Genomic DNA, 27,995 nt, shown 5'->3' with positions numbered 1-27,995 from the left:
ACAAACCTGGAAATGACCCATAGACTGTAAAATTGCTGTGATGGAAATCTTGCTGTATCACCTTAGTTGAATACAAGGCACTTAAACCCGGATGGCCGGAAGGTTAGGATTCCACCCACGGTTAGTGTACTGTGAATTGCTTTGAACAAGTATGGATGAATACATTTAACTTTGAAGCCTGCTGTCTGTGCATTAATGCATGAGAGGCTGTAGCGGTGCACACTGCTTCTGCTTCTGTAATCAGATACTGAGGAGTTACCCTGGAGTTGCTCAGGTTAATCTTAAACTAATCTGGAAAGGATTAATCACAGGTATGACCATCTGTACATGTAGATGAACTGCAGTATGGAGGAGAGTAACATCAACGTCTGGCCTTTATGCCAGCACCAAAGTTTAAAGTGCCCCTATTATGCTTTATCGGATATTACTGTTCATGTAGTGTAGCTGTTTGTGAATGTAAATGGTATGCAAAGTTTTTGTCTCCCAAAAGAAAGAAGCAGTTCTGAACCGCCTGAAATGAGTTGTCAGTAATTCCAGTCTCACTTCCTGCTCCAGCCTACGTAGGTTTGTAACAAATTTGCATAATGCGAAAATCATCTACTGTACTGTTGCCCCGCCCTCAAACACTGTAGTTGTAGCTGGTGAGTTTGGTTCGTGTTGTTCTTGTTGAGAAGACACTGTTTTTAGCTGCCAAAGCAAATCCACTTTGATGCACTTCCAAAGGATGAGGACTGATGAGATACAGAAAAATCGATACCATCGTTACTGTTCGTAGCACTCTGATACGAACAGTAACGATGGTATCAATTTACTGTTCGTATCAGAGTGCTGAGGAAGATCCAAAGCTGAAATTCAGATTTCGTAATGGGTTTTTGGTTTCTGACATGCACTGAAAGCGGTAGACCAATTACAACAGACCGGGCCATCTAACCAATCAGAGCAGAGTTGACCAATCACAACAGACCGGGCCATCTAACCAATCAGAGCAGAGTTGACCAATCACAACAGACCGGGCTATCTGACCAATCAGAGCAGAGTAGACCAATCACAACAGACCGGGCTATCTGACCAATCAGAGCAGAGTAGACCAATCACAACAGACCGGGCCGTCTGACCAATCAGAGCAAAGTAGACCAATTACAACAGACCGGGCCATCTGACCAATCAGAGCAGAGTTGACCAATCACAACAGACCGGGCTATCTGACCAATCAGAGCAGAGTAGACCAATCACAACAGACTGGGCCGTCTGACCAATCAGAGCAGAGTAGACCAATCACAACAGACTGGGCCATCTGACCAATCAGAGCAGAGTAAACCAATCACAACAGACTGGGCCATCTGACCAATCAGAGCAGAGTAGACCAATCACAACAGACTGGGCCATCTGACCAATCAGAGCAAAGTAGACCAATCACAACAGACTGGGCCATCTGACCAATCAGAGCAGAGTAGACCAATCACAACAGACCGGGCCATCTGATCAATCAGAGCAGAGTAGACCAATCACAACAGACTGGGCCATCTGACCAATCAGAGCAGAGTAGACCAATCACAACAGACTGGGCCATCTGATCAATCAGAGCAGAGTAGACCAGTCACAACAGACCGGGCCATCTGACCAATCAAAGCAGAGTAGACCAATCACAACAGACTGGGCCATCTGACCAATCAGAGCAAAGTAGACCAATCACAACAGACTGGGCCATCTGACCAATCAGAGCAGAGTAGACCAATCACAACAGACTGGGCCATCTGACCAATCAGAGCAGAGTAGACCAATCACAACAGACTGGGCCATCTGACCAATCAGAGCAAAGTAGACCAATCACAACAGACTGGGCCATCTGACCAATCAGAGCAGAGTAGACCAATCACGACAGACCGGGCCATCTGACCAATCAGAGCAGAGTAGACCAATCACAACAGACTGGGCCATCTGACCAATCAGAGCAGAGTAGACCAATCACAACAGACTGGGCCATCTGACCAATCAGAGCAGAGTAGACCAATCACAACAGACTGGGCCATCTGACCAATCAGAGCAAAGTAGACCAATCACAACAGACTGGGCCATCTGATCAATCAGAGCAGAGTAGACCAATCACAACAGACTGGGTCATCTGACCAATCAGAGCAGAGTGGACCAATCACGACAGACTGGGCCATCTGATCAATCAGAGCAGAGTAGACCAATCACAACAGACCGGGCCATCTGATCAATCAGAGCAGAGTAGACCAATCACAACAGACCGGGCTATCTGATCAATCAGAGCAGAGTAGACCAATCACAACAGACTGGGCCATCTGACCAATCAGAGCACAGTAGACCAATCACAACAGACTGGGCCATCTGACCAATCAGAGCAGAGTAGACCAATCACAACAGACCGGGCCATCTGATCAATCAGAGCAGAGTAGACCAATCACAACAGACTGGGCCATCTGACCAATCAGAGCAGAGTAGACCAATCACAACAGACTGGGCCATCTGACCAATCAGAGCACAGTAGACCAATCACAACAGACAGGGCCATCTGATCAATCAGAGCAGAGTAGACCAATCACAACAGACCGGGCCATCTGATCCATCAGAGCAGAGTAGACCAATCACAACAGACTGGGCCATCTGACCAATCAGAGCACAGTAGACCAATCACAACAGACCGGGCCATCTGATCAATCAGAGCAGAGTAGACCAATCACAACAGACTGGGCCATCTGACCAATCACAACAGACTGGGCCATCTGATCAATCAGAGCAGAGTAGACCAATCACAACATACCGGGCCATCTGATCAATCAGAGCAGAGAAGACCAATCACAACAGACCGGGCCATCTGATCAATCAGAGCAGAGTAGACCAATCACGACAGACTGGGCCATCTGACCAATCAGAGCAGAGTAGACCAATCACGACAGACCGGGCCATCTGACCAATCAGAGCAGAGTAGACCAATCACGACAGACTGGGCCATCTGACCAATCAGAGCAGAGTAGACCAATCACAACAGACCGGGCCATCTGATCAATCAGAGCAGAGTAGACCAATCACAACAGACTGGGCCATCTGACCAATCAGAGCAGAGTAGACCAATCACAACAGACTGGGCCATCTGATCAATCAGAGCAGAGTAGACCAATCACAACAGACCGGGCCATCTGATCAATCAGAGCAGAGTAGACCAATCACAACAGACCGGGCCATCTGATCAATCAGAGCAGAGTAGACCAATCACAACAGACCGGGCCATCTGATCAATCAGAGCAGAGTAGACCAATCACAACAGACAGGGCCATCTGACCAATCAGAGCAGAGTAGACCAATCACAACAGACCGGCCCATCTGACCAATCAGAGAAGAGTAGACCAATCACAACAGACCGGGCCATCTGATCAATCAGAGCAGAGTAGACCAATCACAACAGACTGGGCCATCTGATCAATCAGAGCAGAGTAGACCAATCACAACAGACCGGGCCATCTGATCAATCAGAGCAGAGTAGACCAATCACAACAGACCGGGCCATCTGATCAATCAGAGCAGAGTAGACCAATCACAACAGACCGGCCCATCTGATCAATCAGAGAAGAGTAGACCAATCACAACAGACCGGGCCATCTGACCAATCAGAGCAGAGTAGACCAATCACAACAGACCGGCCCATCTGACCAATCAGAGCAGAGTAGACCAATCACAACAGACTGGGCCATCTGACCAATCAGAGCAGAGTAGACCAATCACAACAGACTGGGCCATCTGACCAATCAGAGCAGAGTAGACCAATCACAACAGTCCAGCAAGTCTGACCAATCAGAGCAGAGCTGTCTCTCAGAAAGGAGGGGTTTAGAGAGACTTAATCCTTTTTCTAACCGTTTCTGACACTGTGAGAAAAGAGCTGATGAGAAGATTAAACCGATTTTGACCTTGGATGCATGTAAACCTCTTGTCTGAGACTCCAAAACAAAATTAGGAACTTTAAAATAGCATAATTGGGGCACTTTATAGTTCGGGTTATGGGTTGGTTTAGACCGCTTACTCAAGCATGAGCAATTTTAATATTGATGCTTGATTTTCTGCCATCATTAGTATAATTTTAGGCTGTTTGTGGTTGGTGCATTTATATAGAATTCATCTGCATCTTCTGTACATCACCTTTTTACAACGTCTTCAAACGTGGCTAATCATAGTCAGATTTTAGAGCCGAACTATCTGCTTTACAAATATGTATCTGTGTATGTTGCCCTTGTTATTTCAGTTCAAACAGCAGAGGATCACAACAGTCAATCATTACACTGCTATCCCAGAATCCCCTCTGAGATCTGCTGCATTGTAAAACATCCCCTGGGGGGAACAATAAATCTTCTTAAAGAAATAGTTCACCTAAAAATTATAATTCTATTATTTACTCACCCTCACGTTGTTCAAAACCCATATGACTTTCTTTCGTGGAAAATTCATAAAGTGACGATGACCTTTGTCAGTGTTCATTTTTGGGTGAACTGTATGCTGTCAGCCTTTATGGTGTAAATAAATCTGAATTTGTTTTGTTTTATTTTTGCATTAATATTTAAAATGTAACTTGGAAAGGTAAACACACTTGTACCCACCCACACACACACACACACACACACACAAGGGCAGATATAGTGAGCGTGAAGGAGAAAAAGAGATAAAGGAAAGCGTCGAAATGAGTGTTAGCGCTGTGTGAGCTGTAGCGCGTCTCTCTTGAGGTTTGCCCCAGAAAGCGTTGAGCTCCACTTTTTCAGCATTCATCACACGATACCCTTCGTTTCCCCATCCCTTCATTCGGCCCGCACGCAACAGATGTGGATGAAATGGAGAATCATGCGTTATCTTGCACACTGCCATGTTCAGTTATGTTAACATGACTTTCAAGCTGATGGCATACGGTTATTTTAAAAGAGAAGTCAACCTTGTTTCAACGTTAATGGCTTTAGACATTAGAATAGATGAAATATTAAAGTCAACATCGAATCAAAACGGACCCTATTTGCTTTAATACACATTCTGGTCTTACTGTGAACAATTATTGGTGTGCATTATTCATAAGAAATACTATGGTTATCTCACGTCAATAGATTGTTCCGATATTTTATTTTAAGACATTTGTCAGGCTTTTGGCTCTTGTGTGAGGGACTCATTTCTTGCTGATATAAAATGTTGTTTTAGAGCAAGTGAAGCAGGCTTGAGCCATTGATATGCATACTAATGCAGTTATAATAGAGAGAGCTGTAAGGTTAACTGTTTCAAAAACAGCGACACTACTACCCTGCTACTGAGAAATGTTGTGTGGTTTCTTTAAGTTACGAAACTGTTTTATTTATAAAGTTGCGTGGCAGCACTGACAAGTTTTTGAGTGTGTGTGTGTGTGTGTGTTTATATAGGAAAGAGAGCGTGCTTTCCATCGATAATTAAATGTAATTTCGTGGGAAAATCATGGAAATAGTTGTAGCCATTTTTATCTTATTGTTTGTTTTATCTATTTGCTTTATCAGAGTCTTTATGGCTTTTGGTTCTTTTGCTGCTGTTGGCTGTAAGGACCTTATAATAACTGAAATCATTTGGTGAAGTGATATGGATGTAGCCTGACTACGTCAGACTTCGTACTTCCGCTCTATTTCAGTTCGCTTCTGTACTCAGTCTGAGACATCGACATGTCTCTCAGTTTTCCTCCGGCCTGAAAACAGCCGGCCAATCAACGAACAGAGGGCGGGCTGAGAGCCGTGACGTAGACGCTAAGCACCGAGTTTAAGATTGTATTTTAGGTTAGGGAAATCGAAAACGACCTCGGATATGGAGACACGGGATGCAATTCGCTCTGTTGTGGAGAATATTCCCGGCATTTCCAAACTGAAGCCCGAACAAGAAGAGTGTTTGTTAAACATTTTGAATGGAGGTGATGTCGTGGCCCTACTCCCGACAGGTTTGGGGAAAAGTTTAATTTATCAACTATTACCGATCGTCAGCGAGAAACTGGGCAGGCCAAAGGCCGGCAAGGCGATAGTTGTGATTGTGTCCCCCTTGGTTGCACTCATGGAGGATCAGGTTAAGGAGGCAGCAAAACTCGGTCAGCCATGTTCACTCCGGTATTGCGCTCGATGGTTTCGTTTTCGCATCATACATGTGTTTACAGTGGAAGTTCGATGCGGCTGAGCTGGCGAATAACACACGTCATAACCAAACGTTATGTGATTGGCTTACGGGTAACCAATGATTTTATACTTCAGACAAGCCCCCGCCCCCCACCCTCTCCAGGAGAAATAAAACATTTTTCAATTATGCCATGCCAGACTCTGTCTACGAAGCAAAGCGAAGTAGCAGAGTCCGGTATTACCAGGCTAATATGGATGTGTAATGTGATCAAAACCTGCCTGGAACTACTTTAGCTGTGCATTTAGATTAAAGTAATCGCACACCTTTTGTCAACGTTTGTCAACCCAATTTAAGCAGTCAACTACCCTAAAGAAAACTTAAAAACTTAAAGCCAAAAAATTAGGTACCAAGTATTTAAATAAAACATATATTTAAATTTCTTGGTCAGTTTTAAAGTTCCACAACTTTTCTTAAGAAAACCATCCGTGTTCTGGTGTTTTAAAGAACCCAGAAATTAAAACATTGATCTGAAGAACCTGTGACTGGACAGAAACCCCATACAGTGAAAACTGGTTCTTGATCAGTGAGTTCTTTCCAAATCACCTTTATTTTCCACCTGCACGCATGACGCAGGTTTGGATGGCGAGAGATCTTGTTCACATGCTAAACAGATTGTAATGTGGTTAAGCTGGGCAGACGGGATGCCGTTTCTGCTCTAAGTATCTGTACTGATCTGGCAGTAAAGGAGCGATTCTGGAACTAAAAATACAACATTCAGTGCCATCTGAGTTCAGTACAGTGCTACTCTAGATCTATCTAATGAACGTGGCCTGAAAAGCACATCGTTTCCTCTGGTTTTGTGCATATTTTACTTTATTTACATTTTACAGTGTTTGAGGTTGGTTTCCATGAGATTTCATTTAGATTTATTTATAAATGGATTTCATTACTGCACTATTCTACATGTGCCATGTCATTAATGGTATGCTTTGAATATATATCTTTGAGTAACATGTAGTATATGTAAGTTTTGGAAATATCGTGAAACATCCTATTAACCCGCCGTGTTGATCAGTACGCCTAACCTCCCTGCAACGCAGATTTATTGAGATTTAATCTGTTCCCAAATCATCCCTCCCTACCATTTTCATCTTGTACTTATTCGTGGATAAAAAGGTCGATCGATTTTCGTTATAGGTTTTGTCATCACAAACTGTTTTTTTAACTAGTTATCATCTAATTTCCGTCATTGAAAAAATTTAGTTGGCGAAAAATATGGCACATTATTTGTCAACAAAATTGGAACAAAATGTTTAAATTCAATTATTTTTAAATATACACTTTTGCTGTTTTCTCTGTGCTATCGCTGGTGTCCAGGCTGTTTGCTGTCGACTCTGATTCCTGCGGTGGGATTGGCACCCGGACCAGAATTAATCCAACTGAGCTGCCTGTTATGAAACCTCCTGGCAGATTCCTGCCTCACAGGGGAGGAGAGAAAGTGAGAGAGAGACATACACTCAGAGAGAGAGAGAGAGACAGATACAGAGTGGCTCTCATATGGGTTTATATCTGTCAGGCTGTGATATGGCATTGGATTATGGAGGTTTTTGTAAACAGTTCAGTCGTTTCGTGTGTTGCGGGGTCGCTAATGACTGCATGTTATTTGTAACACACCATACTGAACCACACACCCAGAATATGGTCTCACACTGTAGTTACACTGTTCTGATAGATCAGCATGCAATGTGATCCAATGTAAACGGTGCTTTAGCAAGCATTTTAACCTGGTTTCAGAACGAGTCTGTTAAAGAGGCCATATTACGACTTTTACGAAGTCTTGTAAATTTTGTTTTTGGGCTCTACTAGAACAGGTTTTCATGCTTGGATGTTCAAAAACATATTATTTTTCACATATTCTACATTGTTGTGGCTCCTCTCTTCCCAGTCTGTCAGTAACGCTCTGTTTAGTCCTGTCTCTATGAAGCCCCTCCTCCTGAAAAGCACGCTGTGCTCTGATTGGTCGGCTGGAGCAGTGTGTTGTGATTGGTCAATTGGAAATGTCCCACCTCTTACCATAACTGCGAGTTTCAACACACTACTAACTAACTCAACCAGGCCCCGCCCCTTTATTCTGCATATTAATTATTTAAATGAGGAATATTGTGACGTGTTCGTTCCCGGAAGAAACTCAAGACTACAATGGAGGCGTTTCAGGGAGTTCAGAAACACTGACACTGATATAGAAAATAATTGGCATTTTTGAGGTTTCCTTCAAGAGTTTCCAAAGAGTATTTTACAACAGATTTCTTTGAGTATCCATTGAGTAACATAAGATCTGTGGTTAACATTATTTGAGACTTTTACATCTTAAACTAATTAATTGTGAATTTTAACAAATGTTGCGTCTTTGCGCAGAAATGTTCTCAGAAATCACTGTGTGGGCTTTTTATATATTTAAATGTTTTGCAATAATATATTGCTATTTTTTATATTGGTGCATATGATTAAGTTACATTCTTCTTTATGTTAAATTAGTGGAAAACAGTGGGGAGTACATTTGTTTAACCAGATTTGTTTCAAATGCCTCAATTATTGTTAACAGCATTTTACTTCTTGCATATATTTTGAACCTAATTTGCAACCACTATCAATGACCATGGCAAACACTGAGATTTTAGGCTCATGTTACTTTGAATCCTCATGAATAAAAGTTAAAAAATCACAAAAGCCACACAGTGAGAAAGTAACTTCAATTATATTTAAGTGCACGGTGAAAAGACTAATCTATGCAAGCTTGTTTCCGCCACTGAAAAAAAAAAAAAAATAATTGCGACTTTTTATCTCACAATTGCGAGATATAAGTCAGAATTGTGAGAAATAAAGTCGCAATTATGAGAAATAAAGTCGCAATTGCGAGAAAAAAAGACAGAATTGAGACTTTTTATCTCACAATTCGGACTTTTTTCTCACAATTGCGAGTTTACATCTCGCAATTCTGACTTTATAACATAATTGCGAGTTTATATCTAAAAATTCTGACATCTTTTCTGAGAATTGTGAGATATAAACTCGCAATTGCGAGTTATCAGGCCTAACTTTTTTCCCCTCAGAATAGTTTATATCTCACAATTCTGACTTTATAACACGCAATTGCAAGCCCATTTCCAATCCGTCGAAATCGAGGCACCAATCAGAAACGTTGGGGCGGGCTTTACACGATGACGACAGCGCTGGGATTTTGAAGCAGATTTTGTAGCCTACATTACAAAGATGGATGCCGCCGTCGAACATCACTCGTTCGAATCAGCTATCGCGTCTGTTTTAAGCGATTTGAACGTTTCCTTTTTGTTAAAAACCGAGCAAAGAACAACACTCGGAGATGTTTCTCCGCCGCTCTGCATACGTCATCTCCTTCATCGCTCTGATTGGGTTTAGGTCTATCCGCGACGTCCGTTGGTGACGCCCCTCTGGAAATGATTTGTCTATGATGCTTTGCCAGACCATAACTCAGTTACAACTGAGAATGGTCTGGTTTTAACCAGGCTATGCAATTGCGACTTTATTCTGACTTTATAACACGCAATTGCGACTTTATATCAATCAATTCTGACTTTATATCTCGCAATTCTGACTTTATAACACGCAATTCTGACTTTATTTCACGCAATTCTGACTTTATATCAATCAATTCTGACTTTATATCTCGCAATTCTGACTTTATTTCACGCAATTGTGACTTTATATCAATCAATTCTGACTTTATATCTCGCAATTCTGACTTTATATCTCGCAATTCTGATTTTACAACACACAATTGCGACTTTATATCATGCATTTCTGACTTTATAACACGCAATTCTGACTTTACAACACGCAATTGTGACTATATCACGCAATTCTGACTTTACAACACGCAATTGTGACTTTATTTCACGCAATTCTGACTTTATAACACGCAATTCTGACTTTATATCTCGCAATTCTGACTTTATAACCTGCAATTGCGACTATATCAAGCAATTCTGACTTTACAACACACAATTGCGACTTTATATCATGCATTTCTGACTTTATAACACGCAAATGTGACTATATCACGCAATTCTGACTTTACAACACACAATTGCGACTTTATATCATGCATTTCTGACTTTATAACACGCAATTGTGACTATATCACGCAATTCTGACTTTACAACACACAATTGCGACTTTATATCATGCATTTCTGACTTTATAACACGCAATTCTGACTTTACAACACGCAATTGCGACTTTATATCAATCAATTCTGACTTTACAACACGCAATTGCGACTTTATATCAATCAATTCTGACTTTACAACACGCAATTGCGACTTTATATCAATCAATTCTGACTTTACAACACGCAATTGCGACTTTATATCAATCAATTCTGACTTTATATCTCGTAATTCTGACTTTATATCTCGTAATTCTGACTATATAACTCGCACTTGCGAGTGAGACTTTATATCAATCAATTCTGACTTTATATCCCGCAATTATGACTTTATAACCTGCAATTGTGACTTTATATCATTTAATTCTGACTTTATATCTCGCAATTCTGACTTTACAACACGCAATTCTGACTTTATATCACACAATTCTGACTTTAACATCTAATTGCGACTTTATTTCACGCAATTGTGACTTTATATCTCACAATTCTGACTTTATAACATGCAATTGCGACTTTATATCACCGAATTGTGACTTTATATCTCGCAATTCTGTCTTTATAACACACAATTGTGACTTTATATCACGCAATTCTGACTTTATAACCTGCAATTGCGACTTTATTTCACGCAATTCTGACTTTATAACATGCATTTGCGACTTTATTTCACGCAATTGTGACTTTATATCACGCAATTCTGACTTTATATCTCGCAATTCTGTCTTTATAACACGCAATTGCGACTTTATATCTCGCAATTCTGACTTTACATATCGCAATTCTGAGAAATAAAGTCGCAATTACCTTTTTTATTTTTCATTCTGTGGCGGAAACAAGCTTCCATACTAATCAGTGTCAAAGGAGAAATTGCACACAATCTTATTTATAAAAACATTTTCTGTAAAACGAATATACATGTTGCTAATATAATAATATAGATATTTTCTCGCAGGGTAATTCATTCAGCCTTTTTTTTTAGTCTGAATATAATTTGCAACAGTGTTTTTTTGTTTTTGGTTGATATTGTTTCTTTTGATTGGAAAAAAATGTGTATATATATATATATTAAATATTGTAAAAATGCTGCAAAATATTACGATATAATTTCTACAGATGCCGTATTTCTCGCTGTTCTAATACGTCTTCTGTGGCTGGTGCAGGGAGCAGATCTGAAGTAGGGGATTTCTTTGACCTAGTTTGTGAATCCTCTCTGTGTGTCTCCGAATGAGAGTCTGATCCTACAGTGAAGTTAAATATACTGCAGTGACACACACACACACACACTGCCTAAACAAAACACAAGACTTGTTTTACTTATACTCTATTTTGGTCAGCTCTTTCCAATTTTGTTTTAAAGATCTATGCATTTTTCAGATGCTTTCATGCAAGCTATATATTTTACGAGTTCATGCATTTCCTGAGAATCTTGTAAAAAAAAATAAGGGCTCTACTAAACAGGTTTTTATGCTTGAATGTTCAAAAACACATTATTTTTCACATATTGTACATTGTTGCAGCTCGTCTCTTCCCAGTCTGTCAGTAACGCTCTGTTTAGTTCCTGTCTCTATGAAGCCCCTCCTTCTGAAAAGCACACTGTGCTCTGATTGGTCAGCTGGAGCAGTGTGTTGTGATTGGTCAATCGGAAATGTCACGCCTCTTACTATAACCGCGAGTTTCAACACACTACTAACTAACTCAACCAGGCCCCGCCCCTTTATTCTGCATATAAATTATTTAAATGAGGAATATTGTGACAATCAAACCCATGACCTTGGCGTTTCTAGCGCTGTGCTTACTCTCTGAACATTAGGTTTACTTACTCAGTTAATCATTTACTGAATATTTGACTCATTCTCACTCCACTCAAATATGCCACATCATCATAAACATTCCTGTTTTGCGAGAAGCAATGGTGGCATATTTGAATATGCGTGATCTTTTGAGCAGGGTTGTTGTTTCAGTCAATTCAATTCCTTTATTTTTATACCGCGTAATACAATAGAAATTTTTTCAAAGCAGCTTCACGGTATAGGAAAGTAATCAATGAAGCAAACTTCATCAAATATGAGACAGATTCTGCTGTAAAGCAGCTCTAACAAGATAATATTGTAATAATTCAGTCATCATCAAGAGCGGTTAAGAAGAAAGTGTGAGTGTGTGTATGTGTGTTTTCATGGTGGATGAGTGTGTAATATGTGAAGTGTCATATTAATTTTGCTCTCCTTATTTCTGTTTATATATTTGAAGGAGATAAGCTCTTATAATCTTCACTGCTTTGCTTAGAGGTACAAAAACACAAGATGTAGGCTAAATGGATTAGAGCTATGTGTGCATATTTAATCCAATCGACACAAATAATAGCACTATTCCAATACTTCGGTTTAGTTTTGTCTTCAACATGTGAATTTGAGGTAATTTCTTCTGTGGAACAGAGTTTTTCCTTTTAAAACAATAGCACTACCACAGTACAGTATGGTATCAGATGATAAAACTATGGTATTTTGATATATACTGTAAAGGGTACTAAATTATTACTGTTTTGAAATTGTACTTCTTAGAATAGCATTGTATTGTAGTTAATCTCACTTTTTGCCTTTGATGTTTGTTTTTAAACACCTTTACAAAAAATGTACCTATATTATTAATATAAAAATAAATAGGGCTCAACTAAACGTTAGTCGACGAAAAGAGGCATAGTCGACCAAATTTTAATTAGTCGCTAGTCGCAGAAAAATCATGGCTTACCATTTGAAACGTAAGTAATAGCCTAACGTTAGTCACTTTACATGGCCGCTCGCTCTGTTATGCTTTATGCTTGAGCGCTTAATTTATGTTTTAAATGCTCATTATTATAGTTGAGTATTTCTTCTGTAATGTAGAACAATGTTACATATAATATTCTTTCTCAGCCCTGAAACTGAACCATTTTCCGATACCACTCCCTAAGTATATATTTAAGTAATTACATTGATATCATAAATGTCTGACTAGTTGACTTATGGCTTAAAATGAGCTCAATAATTTAACTCATCTTCGATCACCAAAATGACATATTTAAATGTTTTGCCCTTGAAAATAAATTCGTCATGCCTTAAAATATCTTGAATGTAACTCGACACCCTTGCCTCATTTAGTATACGTGGTTATGCAAATGAATATGCAAATGAGCCCCGCCTCCACTCACTCACTCAGCTCAGAGATCCACTGGTTGACGATCACACGTTGATCTGATTGGTTACAAGGTAGTGTGTGACGTCAGAAACACCAGCGATTTCAAACCGTGTTTTTGAGACTGTCTTTGGTTCACTGCAGTTTTAAGGAGAAAATACTCAGCAATGCTGTCGACTTATGAATTTACACATGGTTTGTCTTAAAGCATATTAAAAACACCACGTAGACACATAAACAACATTAAAAGCTGGATTTTCACCACAGGGGGACTTTAAAAGTATCTCACAGTATCATTTAAATATCATATTCATTTTGTATTTTTGCTTGGCTAGAAATGTTTGCATTCACATACTTTTTATAGGCAGCATAAATTAATAATGCATGTCCAAAAACTATGTTAATATGGGACTTTGTTAATGATCTGTAAAGAAAGCATGCGCCTCCAATTGGAATAAAGGTCCAGGGTTCATTTAAAATTCTCATATTTATCGTTGTAAAAGCACACAATAATTTTATTCACCGTCAAGGAACGAGTGTCCCAGTTTGGCAAAATGGCTTTGGCACTCAGTGTGAAGAGGGTAAAAAACAAAAACACACAACGCAACTAATCTTCAAAGCGCTGTGCTGCTTATCAAAGCATTGCTGTGGGCCGTTCATTAAATTCAGTCTGTGATTCAAAGACACGTCGCAGGTTCAGTTCTGATGTTAGCGCCTAGCTTTAGCACTTTCTAAAAATACAGCAACGTGTGCACTCGTTTTCCGGCACAGAGGTTATATTGAGAGTGTGTGATGATTCTTTGGCGAGAGATACGGGGTGTGTGTGTGTGTGTGTGACTGACTCAGCTCTCTTAATTTATTTCTCCGACTGTGTTTGGAATGCAATACTAATGTACAAGTAAAAGTTATTTTAATATAATTGTAAAAGCGTCCACCTTTTTGCTGTGAAATCTTTACAGATAATCATAGGAATAACTTTTATATTGCCAGTAACATTTCAAGATGAACACTTACTGGACTGAAGCAACTTACAGGTTTACTTGATTATCCTTACTTCATTTTTTAGAAAAATCGTGTTCAAATATGATCTTTGTGGAAGGTTTATTCATCTCTCAATCAGTATTGCATTGCAATTATATGTTTTAAAACTACAGAGCTTTTATCATAAAACTAAGCATTAAAATAAACGTATTGAGACATATAGTTTTATATTTATATGCATTTCATTGATTTACAAGCTATCAATTTCATATTTTTTCTCACTGCGCACAAATCGTGCAATTAGTTTGGGTAACACTTTATATTACGACCCGCAAACAACTTCGTAAGTAAACCGAAATTACGTTTCTGTAATTGTAGTGTACTTCCGTGTAGGTATAAGGGAACAATATGTTAAGTTTTGTAGTGGTGGGGGAAAAAATCGATTCTGTTCAGTATCGCGATATTTTGCGCCCGCAATTATATCGATACAGTAGCGCAAAGTATCGCAATATTTAATTATAAAATTATCTGTTTTACTTCCGGGTTTTCTCGGAGTTTACTCTGATAATTTACATTCGCGTATTACATCCACAAGGAAGCGCTTGTTGCGGTCCTTTGTTGTCGTGCATTCAACTGGAAATTCAAATGAAAATGTAGATGCCAAGTGTAAGTTTAGCATAGATATATTTCCACTCGCTGAACCCTGACTGAGCGCTTGAGACTTTCGCTCTCCGTGACTCCGTCAAGCGATCATTCTGTGTGTGACCAGACGGGCTATGGTGTGACGTACCCAGCACCGTACTCTAGTGTGAAGGCGCGCGACTCGCCGGCACGTTTCTCTCACGCACGCAAAGAGAGCGAGAGAGTTACATTATACCACGCAAAATCGACGCGCTACATGTAAACGATTTCTTGTTTGTATTTTCCTGTCAAAATAACTGAGTTCATCTGGTATTATTCAGCTTTTAAGAACAAGCAGAAGAGATGCCGGTTTCTCCGGTAGTGGGTGGAAGTGGAACTAATGCGCAAACGGCAATCTTATTGGATGGCACCCATGCCTGTTTTAATTTCAGCAAATCAGAGCAAACGAATGCTGTCAAATGATTTACATTCATGAACCAAGCAGCTCATGTGTTGTAGGCCTATATTATATTTTTTTATAGACTATAGTTGTATATTGTCATTATTATTAGTAGAATTAGTAGTAGGATTATCTTTTAATAATAATTACTATTATCTTACTTTTTTTTTACAGAAACACTGAATGACCAACAATATAGTAAGCACCACCAGTTCAGTTTAAGTTCAGTTAAAATGACAAATATGCATTCATGCATGATTATCAAGTTTTAGTTCTAATTACTGAAGTTCTATCATTAAATAGGCTAATGCTTGATTATCATAATATAATGCTTGATTGACTGATTTTAAGAGTGTACATTTAGATATTTAAAAAGCTGTGCCATTCAATGATAAGCTGATTTTGTGGAATTATATATAAAAGTTTTTGCAGTTCAGTTAATGTGTAGAAGATAATGTTCACAGAATTAAATGTGACATTTGAAGTGAGTTGAGTCTTATTTTCCTCTATTTTTTGTAATGCCTTTGAATAATATGGGGGGCATGAATCGCAATATATTGTTGAATCGAATCGCAATATACTTGCTGTATCGCAATATGTTAAGAATCGCAATAATATTGAATCGTGGGCCAAATATCGCAATACTATCGAATCGTCACATTTTTGCCAATTCCCACCCCTAAAGTTTTGGGTAATAAAGGGGTATAACCAGATATACAAGCAAATTATTTATAATGTAATCATTTTAAAACTAACAGGGACCTATTCTGTTAATATATTCCAGGCAAAAATTGTACGTCTGTTGTTTATAAAAGTTTTTATCACATTTCTGGCAAAATATGTTCTTGTGCAATGTAGTTACAGGGTAATTTTGACATCTGTGGGTTGTAAATTAAACGTGTATATATATATTTATATATGTTTAACGGAGGTACACTATAATTACAGAAACGTACACCGTAATTTCGGTTTACTTACGAAGTTCTTTGCAGGTTGTATATCTGCTTGTTACCCCTTTATTACCCAAAACTTAAAGGAGAACTCCGGCGCAAAATGAACCTTTGGTCTAATAAAACATTGGTACCTAGTCGACCGTTCTCTGAGATTTGTTTTTCATGATAATCGAATGTAAAGAGTTTTATCTCTAAAAACTGTTTAGCGTATAACGCTAGTAATGGGGGCATATAATAAGTAAAAAGAAATCGCTAGTTTATACCACTAACAAGGCTCAAAATAGCCCCACACGAACACAGTAACATAATGAGGGTCCCTACATGCAAAACGAAGCATTGAGAACTTTGTAAGTGTACAGACCGTTTAATAAGGAGATAAAGATAAAGACAGTCCACTTCGTGTATACAGACAGGAGCCATCTTTGGAAAACAGACTCGACTAGTCAAACCACGAACGACGTGCTAAGTGAGCTGAACTGTATGAATGGCGTTCGTGGTTTGACTAGTCGAGACTGTTTTCCAAAGATGGCTCCTGTCTGTATACACGAAGTGGACTGTCTTTATCTTTATCTTCTTATTAAACGGTCTGTACACTTACAAAGTTCTCAATGCTTCGTTTTGCATGTAGGGACCCTCATTATGTTACTGTGTTCGTGTGGGGCTATTTTGAGCCTTGTTAGTGGTATTAACTAGCGATTTCTTTTTACTTAATAGATGCCCCCATTACTAACGTTATACGTTAAACAGTTTTTAGAGATACAACTCTTTACATTCGATTATCATGAAAACAAATCTCAGAGAACGGTTGACTATAGGTACCAATGTTTTATTAGACCAAAGGTTCATTTTGCGCCGGAGTTCTCCTTTAACATATTGTTCCCTTATACCTACACGGAAGTACACTATAATTACAGAAACGTACACTGTAATTTCGGTTTACTTACGCAGTTGTTTGCGGGTCGTAATATAAAGTGTTACCTTAGTTTGATAGTAAGCCATTTGAAGCGTAGCCTTATTTCTTTTTCTGTGTTTATATTGTTCTCCTTTTTAGCTTCATCTGTGAGTGAAGCAGTTTGAAACCAGAGAGATGAAACTCTGGGAAAAGCAGTGTAGAGACGACGTAATGCTGTAAACATTATTACAGGCCCTACCCTTCCTCCCCTGAGTGGACAGAACTACTTCATCGTATCTGGCACTGAGAAACAGTCTGACTCAGTCCCAGCACAGCTTGGGGAAAAGAACATCACAGTGAGAATGAGAGTGAGAAGCAAACATGTTAGCGGTTGGTTTTAGCCTGGTCTCGGCGTGTAGCGCTGGTCCACAGTGACACAGACTGATGTTCTACAAGTCCAGATAGTCTGTGTTCACATGTTGTCATTTAAAGGCCGGGACACACCATGTCGGCCGTTTTGTAGCATCGTTCGGCTTGGTGTTGTCTGTGTGTTCCTCTCGTTGGATGCCGTCTGGGGTTTTGGGTTGATTCAGCATCTTGAAAGCGAGAACTCTGATTGGCTGTTCAGCTTAGAGGAGAATAAAAGCGAAAGTGATGAAAGCGAGCAAAAAATCGAGCAAGACGGTACAGACAGAAAGCTGTTATAATTTTACATCATCTTACCTGCGCATTCGAATGCACAAATATTTTTTCATAATAACATGAGCCGAAATTGATTGAGATTGATATTCATAATGGTAAGCAAGAGCTGGTTTGTTTATGGTTTGTATATGCAGTCCTTGATTCGGTTTTCCTTTTTGAATGATAAAAATAGACTATTAATACCTGCTGATATAGACACATATTTACTTGAATGCAGGCGCAGAATGCAAGTGCTAGTTGCCAGTCGCCTTTAGTCATTTTGGTGTGTTCAAGTGCTCTTTTTGGCCGAGACCAGTGTTGGGAAAGTTCACTTTCTACATGAACTAGTTCAAAGTTCAGTTCACAAATTTTAAAGTGAACTAGTTCAGTTCATAGTTCATACTTCAGGTTCACGGTTCCAAAAAATTAACTAGTTCATAGTTCTTTTTTTCCATATGTTGCTGCGAGCTATTTATTTACTTTTTTTTATTATTGCCACAACCCATATACAACCACTACAGCAATTATTTTATCGGCAGGCAAAGTTTGCACAGAAATGTACGATTTTTCCCATCCTCACCGACCTTGTCTTAAAACGATGCGACGCCTCCTCGATGCTTTGTCGACTACATGCTGCTTCTTGTCTTGATGACACATGCGGCGACCGCGGTGCGACACTGGTGGCTTGTGTTGCCAGATTGGGTGTTTTTTTCGCTACATATTAAGGCCTGGAAGGCTCTATAAAAATCTGGCAACCTATTGAACGAAGTTAAACTGAGCGAGCGTGCGTTCACAGACACCAGAATGAACGAGTTCACAGTAACGTTCATCAGGCAGTCAAGTCAAGTCAAGTCATCTTCATTTATACAGCGCTTTTAACAATGGAGATTGTTTCAAAGCAGCTTTACAGAGATAAACATACAATTTACGGTAACAGAGATTTTTTTGGCTTTATAGCGATTTTGAATAATGTTATTTCGGCTAAAGTTGGTTTTGATTGATTCACTTCCAGCAAAATTATCATTTGTTATTACATTAGGGGTCACTAAGACGACGGCGTTCTCTCTAAACAGACTTTAAACGCAAACCTGTGACCTGATGGCGTTCACATGCGCATTAAAAATTGATTCTATAGTTATATTCGTTTGAATATGTGTGCGCAGGTTTGTAGGTTTGCATTCCCATAATAACCATTCCCATTAATACAGTAATACAGTACGTTCAGTTCACGTTCGCCCAAAATATGAACGAGTTCATGAACTATCGTTCAATGAACGCGTTCAGGCACAACACTGGCCGAGACGCTTGTAGTGTTTCGGGCTTAAGAGATCAGTGATGCATATTATAGTTCATCAGCCTAATTTTATGACCAAAATATAATAATAAAGAGCATTATATAAGATTTGAAGTGATATGCAGTCACTGTTATATCACATCATATCCTCTATTTTACAGCGGCTTTGAATGCAGCTCATCCTGTCAGGTTTAAGAGCCAGAACTCTGTGTTATTGAGTCAGCTGATAACAGGCACCTGCTCCCTGACACAGAAATAAGACGAGGAGAAAACAACAACAGACCTTTTTTCCCTTGAGATGTCTAGTTAAGCTTTGCATTGACAGTCTATGTGCTGGTTAGAGCGCTGCCATCTGGCCTAGTAGACAAGTGTGCATAATGAACAGGACGGTGTCCACCTGGACCACTGAGGTTTTGTCAACCTGAACCGGTCGTTCGTCTTGACGAGGTTATTAAACACACTGGGGTTATTATGGGAATGCTTGTTGTGCTAAGCGTATTGCTCATACTTGGTGATTTGAGAAACCTCAGTATATATACAGTATACAGTGTGTGTGTGTGTGTGTGTGTGTGTGTGTGTGTGTGTGTGTGTGTGTGTGTGTGTGTGTGTGTGTGTGTGTGTGTGTGTGTGTGTGTATATTTAAGTGCTGGGCAACAATTAATCGCATCCAAAATAAAAGTTTGTGTTTAAATAATACATCTGTGTGTGTACTGTGTATAATTATTTTGTATAATACACACACAAGCATGTATATATTTAAAAAAAAATGTGTTTTTTATATATAAAATATTTATATATAATATAAATTATGTATAAATATATGTCTTAAATATGCATGCGTATGTGTGTATTTATGTATACAAAATAATTATACACAGTACACATATATATATTGCAATTAAATGAGCTTTTCAATTTTATATATTATATAATGTATATATATATATAAATATATATATTAGGGTATATGCTCTGGTTGGTTGCTATATACCCTAGCATCATGTTTTGCATGTAAAAACACCTTCTGTGTTTACTAGCTTGTAAGCAAAAGTGTAGTTTTGAAATGACAAGCATGAATACTTTACTAAATAAGTGTATTAAATTCATCTCTTTGAAAAAAAAATCATCCATTCAAAACAGCAAAATGGATTCCCAGAAGCGGGCCTTTGTCAAGACATTAGCTGAGGAGGCACAGAGGTAATCTCACCAGCTGGCCAGTGTCAGCCGCCACAGACACACACAAACACACACACACACACACACACAGCTTTGACTGCATACGCCCCCCCATTAACGCCTCACAACAGGGGAACCCACTGACCTAGCAGACGAGAGGAATTGTCTTTGAGTGCAGAGACAGGCCTCTCATTAACCAGCTGGACGCAAACAAATCCCCCCTCACACACACACAAACAAACACACACATGCATACACGCACACACATGCACACACACAAACACACAATCAAATTCCCAACTCTCCGGAGACCCCTGCATCCCTTTAGCCAAATGAGAGAGCTTAAAAGAGCTCCCATTGTGATTCCCGCTCACTGTAGTGATGGAGAAGGCCTGTGTATGTGTCTAGAAAGCCCTCTGGGAGTGTGTGCGTGTCCCGTGCGGGGATGGTAATACACACAGAGTCCCTTGACTTTTCCCGACAGAATCCCAGACAGAGATTAACTGCTTAGAGGATTCTCCGGGTTTCCTGACAACAGCGAACACATCGTATCATCAAACACATAACGCTAATGGAATCAGACCAGTTACGGAGAATTCATAAGCTGTGATTGGAAGAGAATACTTGCATGTTGTTGAGTGTAACATTTATTTTTACATTTTACAAAATACACGTCAAAAAAAAAAAAAAAAAAAAAAAAAACGAAACAGACATACAACAATATCAGGATAGATGAAGAAAAAGAAGGGGGAAAAACAAACAAACAAAAATGGTAGAGAAAAGAAAGTGAAATTGAAAACTGAAATTCAGTAATTTAGCATCTTGTACCCTTTCTCTCGTCCCCCCACTCTCCTCTCCTCCCTTGTTTAGTGTATACTGCGTTCTACAGTATTTATTTTAAAATGTGTCATACGCAATAAATGTTAATATATCATATATTTTTACTTTTAGAATTTTAGAACATTGAAATTAAATATATATCGTGGCTGGCAAAACCTTGAATATCCAAAAACGTTACTTTTCAGGAAATGGAAAAAACACTATTTTTAAAATAATTAAACACTGTGTTATCAAAGTTGATATTGTGGCTTTATTTATGGTCAGACACTTGCATGTGTCATTATATTATTAACATTTTACCAAAATCAAGCTCAAATGGAGATTTTAATGTCAGACATGCGTGTTTTTCCGTCATTAGAACGCCACATCTGAGGCAGTAAATGCATTGCGTTACGTTACAGGTTCAAAAGTTTACTGTAGCTATACGGCTGCTCAGTCTTTTGGCCAAAATATACGCACAGGCTATAGTTAAGACAGTCTTAGCTATGACTCAACGACAAATACTAGACTTCTCCTCTTCTCAAATACATAAAACATTATATAATGTTTATATACAGTGTTTCTTGAGTAAAGTAAACTCAATAATTGGTTAAATTTTTGCAAACCCCGCACTGACAGACATAAAGGGTGACCAATATATTAATGATTTATTAAAATAAAAAAATTAAATGAGAAAATATGAGGTTTCTGGCCAACAGCGACGATATACATAATATTGTTAGATTTAAAAAATATATATATATTTATATAAAAAAGTATATATTTATAATGCCATACATGTTATCATCTTTAACATAAACATGATGAATGTAATTTTGTGTTAAATGTCATTATTTGATTGGGCTGTTAAAAGTTAAGAATGAGATGAAGATTGTAGTTTCAGTTCATTCATCACATGTAGAAGGTCACATTGAGTGTATTGTGGGATATGATATCTCACACAATGTGCACTGGATGCATTTCTTAGCATCCTACAATAGTATGCAATTCCAGTGCTTTACACTGAAGCTGTTTTTTTAATTGAATCTTATAGAGTTAGAACAGATAGATGCGAATGCTAAAATTCAGTCACGAAACGTGGATGATATTTTGTGTTTTCATGTTAGCATTAGCATCTAGCTTTAACACGAAGCATGCATGTTTCCATTTATTATGAATCAGGACACACTGATCTGCTTTATGGTTGATAGAATGCAAACTGGGATGCTGTCATGTTTATTATCCTTATTTATCCATAGTAAGTGATTTACATTGCATTGCCTTTGAGTGTTTCTCACACAGCGTCATTTATTTTGTTCTTGAGCTTTGAATATGCTATCAGTAAAAAAGAAAAAAGGCTTTGGCATATCTTTACTCTCTGGCTTCACATTAGTCAAGTTTAACTGTTCCCACACATCAACCATATCACCAAACACATCCATTATACCACCACAGCTAGAGGCTACGTGTGACATGAGTAAATGCTCACAGCAAAACTCCCATAGAAAGAACTGTAACTGGCAATGAGATCGCCTCTGTTTGTGCTGATCTCTTAAAAAATGCACTGAGTGAGTGCGTTTACATGCATGTTCTTAAGCCGATTATGCTTAATAAGCACGAGGTCATGTAGACGTGGCGACCTATTTTCTTTTATCTGAGTACGGTCATAAACGTCTTAAGCATAAACCGGTCGCTTTTTGCCTCTTATTTCGCGCGGTATAAGCGCATCATCCTGCTTTCTGCCGGCTTGTTGAAGTGCGCATGTGTGTTACGTGACAGAAACGCATTCTTAGTGCAGATTTAAAGGCACACTATGCAGGAATTGTACCTTAATATAACAGCTTCAAAGTCATGTCGGTGGTAAACAAACTCATAGTAGGGCGAATCATCCTGGTAGTAAAGTTTGGGGGGGACGTCGCTGGAAAAACCAGCAATGCAAGTTTGAGAGGAGCGCCCCCGACAAATCTCACGAGAATCACGACATGCTTTACGGCAACGACGTCACACACATCAACAACAACATATAAAGCACGTAGACACTTGCGCGCATTTCAGACGTGATACTCGACGATGTAAAAAGCTAAGAAAATGCGGTCGGAAGAGACTAGGAAAAGGAAAAGAGAATGAGCCTCTCTGCTCAACACATGATAAATATATGTCTGACCATTGGAACGAACCAAAAAAACTAGAAAATCGCATTCATGACGATTTATGGTGATTTTATTTCCGTTAGACCTTTGCCTACATTGACGCTTATGCATTAAAGAGGAGGGGCTCCCCTGTTCCATGATGGCAGCTCTATTGACGTATTCGTTCCAATGAACTGCCGTAGCCAAGGCGACATCTAGTGTATATATCTATGGAGTAGTACAAGAGGAGAAAATCAGACAGAGGCAAGTTGCATGGCAGATAATGCTCACAATAGTGGTCAAGGTTAGATAATCACAGTCGACTAATCCTGCTGTCTGGCCTCATCCCAAATCACAGAGAACACTGTATCCATGATAGCAGCGGACACGAGCGCTCAGCTTGAGTTCAAAAACACATTTTAGCGCTAGATCTCTTATTTAATGCAAAAAATGCACACTATGCAAGATTTGTACCTTAAAGGATAATTCCGGTATTTAACACTTTGAGTCTATTTTCTAGTTTGTTTTGGATGAACTAGAGTGGTGGACTTAGAAATGTTGACGATGGGTCCTGTCTCGACTTTTTGACTATTTTAGAATCGCCTCTGAGCGCTTCAGAGTGGCTGTCTACGGGCATGCTCAAACTGTCCTTAAAACAACCCTTAACGTTGGTTTTCAAAACTGTGCAACTCACCGAGTGTTTAGTGGTGTTCGTTGATGATTAAAAACAAATACATCGGCGCAATGTATGCTTTCAATCCGTGTTATTTGCTATAGTGGAACTATTTTTTCAGATACCTCACAACCGTGTATAAACTTCCGCTCGATATTTGAGTCTGAAGCATTAGCACACTCCCGGCCACTTGATGGCGACAACCACTTTGCCGCAGTTGCTCAGCTCACGCTAGCCTTCTGAGAGACGGAGAACCGAGCGAAAAGACTACAACCAAATGTAAACAGACCCCTTTCCGTTTCCGGTAGCGCAGTAATATCAACGAGCACTGAGTCCTCCAGCAGACATCAATACGATTTTAAAAAATGGCAAATAAAACACGACAGAAACTGTATTTCGCTACGCTACTTGTTTTGGAACATCAACGAACACCACTAACCACTCGGTGAGTTGCACAGTTTTGAAAACGAACGTTAAGGGTTGTTTTAAGGACATGTTTGAGCATGCCCATAGACATCCACTCTGAAGCGCTCAGAGGCGATTCTAAAATAGTCAAAAAGTCGAGACTGGACCCATCGTCAACATTTCTAAGTCCAACATTCTAGTTCATCCAAAACAAACTAGAAAATAGACTCAAAGTGTTAAATACCGGAATTATCCTTTAATATAACAGCTACAAAGGGGTATCAGGCTGTGAGTGCAGAGACACTCTGCGTGAGTGGTATTTACGATACGTTTAACGTTGTACGTTAAATACAAGTACTCCACAGCGACTCTAGGGGTCGCTGTTTGACAAAAACGGAATTCCTGCATAGTGTGCCTTTAAACACATCCAGACAGAGCAAGTGTTTTGCAGGAAAGGAAGACGGAAATATATGACAAACGCAGACTCTTTCATGGCCCAGAAAATGATCAAATGTTCTCTCATCTCGTGCAGCAGAAGTAGAAGTGGCTCAGTCAAAACGCTGCATCTACCGACATGACAAATGAAATACTCAGAGACGCAAATGATTGTTTTGACATCACACAGGGGCATGACCTGGTTTATTAATAAAGTCATGCAAACACGGTTTACTTGCGTTGTCAGGTTACTGGTTGCTTTGCATGTAAACGGGGAAAACTGGTTATTTCAATAAGCTGATATTTGTGAGATTTCCGCTTATGTGCATGTAAATGATGATGCACGACAGCCTAAATGGAAAGATTTTAGAGATCTGTTTTTGCCGATCTTCCTCTGATGTCAGTATCGCTCTTGTTTCTGTCTTTTCCATCATGCTGCTCTGACACATCGAGTTCAATCAGAGCGAGCGGGAATAACAGAGCGTGACTGTTTCATTAGTGTTTTGTGGGAGAATCACTGCAGTGTCAGTGTAAGTGCACACACACTGTCATAACACCTCACTGTGCTTATCTGATGGATGGAGGTGTTTATAAGACAGAAACACACACTCTGATCTGAGACTGCTTTTGTTTGTGGGGTTGTGTTCAAGCTGGTAGCTGAAATGTTTCGGGTTCAAACCCCATACGGCTGATTATTGTGCAGTTTTGCATCTTTCAGTGCACGTCTGTAGCTTTGAAGTCATCTTACATTTACATTCATGCATTTATTCAAAGTGACTCATGCCTGCTACAGACTGTGTGATTTCGGAAATCCTATGAGGGCATTTGCAAATCACACTGTACGACATGGATCTAATAAACTTGGGTACGACATGTATGTAGACTGTACGATGATGACAGACACCTATTGAATCGTTAGTACAGAAGAATAAAATATCCTCAGCATGAGCTAGTGGTAAACAAATAAAGCAAGATCAATTGAACTTGTGGTTTTTAATGTGAGCTGAAAAAGAGGAGGAAGCGAAAGAGGAGAATATGGTCATTGCTAGGGAAAAGAGGACAACTTGGCATGGCAATCTTGCAAATGGAGCTTGAGGTTAGTAGTTTTAAGTTTTAGTGCCATGTTGCGTTGATCAATACACCGTTTCATGTTGCATTTTTATCGTTTAGTCAGTATCTGTAGGTCGGAGATGATCATGATGCCAGATTCTGACACTGTCAAAAAATGATCGCAGGCTATCTTTGGTTGCAAGATCTTGACAACGGCCATCTTTGAGCCATCTTTGATGACCTTGCATTGCTAATGGCATCCAGTTGCAACTAGTGGCCAGTAGTTCATTAGGTTTAAGAACAGAGCTGTTGTCTCAGTCACAAATTCACAATATTATAAATAAATTTTTTAAAAGGATGCATTTTCTGCCCGGTGTTTTACTGTGGGGGCTTTTAACATTCGGCTTGTTTGACAAGGTCCCAATACAAGTGCATTTGTTCCAGCATTGGTCTGGTTTCACACTATAAAAACATGGTGCATTTGCATTCATCTTATGTCATCACAAACGTGATAGAAAACAAGGCACGGGTCACTATATTGTGTTTTTTTGTGTGTTTTTTGTGTGCTATAAATCAGGAATGATGAGAGAACATTGTGCTTGGTACGTTTTTCCTGCCTGAAACTAGACTAAAATGCCCAGACAATTAGTCAACTAAAATGTGACTAAACAAAAACAGGACAAGGTTGACTAAATATGATTAAAAAAAAACTAAAAAGTATGACTAAGACTAAATTCAATTCACATTTATTTGTATAGCGCTTTTCATAATACATATGGTTTCAAAGGAGCTTTACAGAAAATGCATGAGTCCACATTACAATTTAGAGTGATCTGTTATCAGAGGAAACTGTCTAAGTTATGTATTTCAGAAATATACACATACAAAATCACAGTTAGCTAATAATGCTGTAATAATTTAAGGCAGAAACAATGAGCTCATTGAATTAATGAATACTTGTGTGTTAACAAATGATTATGACATTTAGAAAAATGTAGCATTGGTTCATGTTTAAACTGAGAAAATGAACTCAAACATCAGTTTCTATAAAATCACATTAGAAGTCTTAATTAGAAGTGGGTGTATTTAGTTGTTTGTCTCGACGTGTCATCCAGTTTGAAGTGTTGTAGAGCCACTATTTGACTACAGGATAGGCGCTCTGTGTTGCTGTCGTCCTGTTGTTGACTTCAGGAGACAGTGATTATTCAGGCCGTTGTCATAGGAACGCAGACAGTGGCTGTAAACAAACGTCTCCATCAATATGGAGTTTCTTTGTATTCAAGTTTCATCGTATTCCTGCTTTTTTGGTCCTTAACAACAAGCCTTTAGCAGAGAGAGACATCGAACCGCACCGAGAGAGACCTTGGCATTATTAAAAAATGTGTTTGCACTTGCTTGTGTTATCTTCAGATCCCAAGGTTACGTGAAATGTGAGGCTGGATGGTAAATATTGACCCTCCATTAGAGAGCCGAGCGTTCATTAATGTTCACTGAAGCAGAACGCTCAGCTTTATCATCTGACAGGAACCAGGAAACATCTCTGTATCGCTAGTGTTCAACTAACCCCAAGGACAGTTAATAAAGAGAGGATTTAGGCTACAGAGATGTTGTTATTAACCAGTGAGTGAGAAGACAACTCACACACACACCAAAGCTCTGATCTGAAAGCTATGGCTAAAGGAGCATAACACCAAACACAAATATTGACTAAAAGATTTTTTTTATTTAATTAGAACTATTGGTAACGCTTCCTTTTACAGTACAGTACTTACGTGTACTTACAGTGTACTTACCTAGAAAGTACTGGCTAATATAAGGTAGGTACATGGGTTAGGGGTAGGTTCAGGGTTAGTACCTAGTTATTACCCAGTAATTATAATTACTATAATAAGTACATAGTAAGTACATGGGTAACAGGACTGTAAAAGGACTGT

The 27,995-nt window shown here is 39.0% G+C and overlaps 1 protein-coding gene across 4 annotated transcripts in view; it reads left to right on the top strand.

Moving 5' to 3' along the window:
* Positions 1-27,995, top strand: part of LOC130105579 (microtubule cross-linking factor 1) — a 95,783-nt gene that overhangs the window by 6,642 nt on the left and 61,146 nt on the right. The window lies entirely within an intron of this gene.

This window comes from Rhinichthys klamathensis, unplaced genomic scaffold (genome assembly GCF_029890125.1).
Source record: "Rhinichthys klamathensis goyatoka isolate OS25496 unplaced genomic scaffold, OSU_Roscu_1.1 h1tg000323l_1, whole genome shotgun sequence".
In the NCBI taxonomy this organism is placed as follows: domain Eukaryota; kingdom Metazoa; phylum Chordata; class Actinopteri; order Cypriniformes; family Leuciscidae; genus Rhinichthys; species Rhinichthys klamathensis.
The sequence above is the reverse complement of the archived record's forward strand: the minus strand, read 5'-3'. Positions and strand labels throughout refer to the sequence as shown.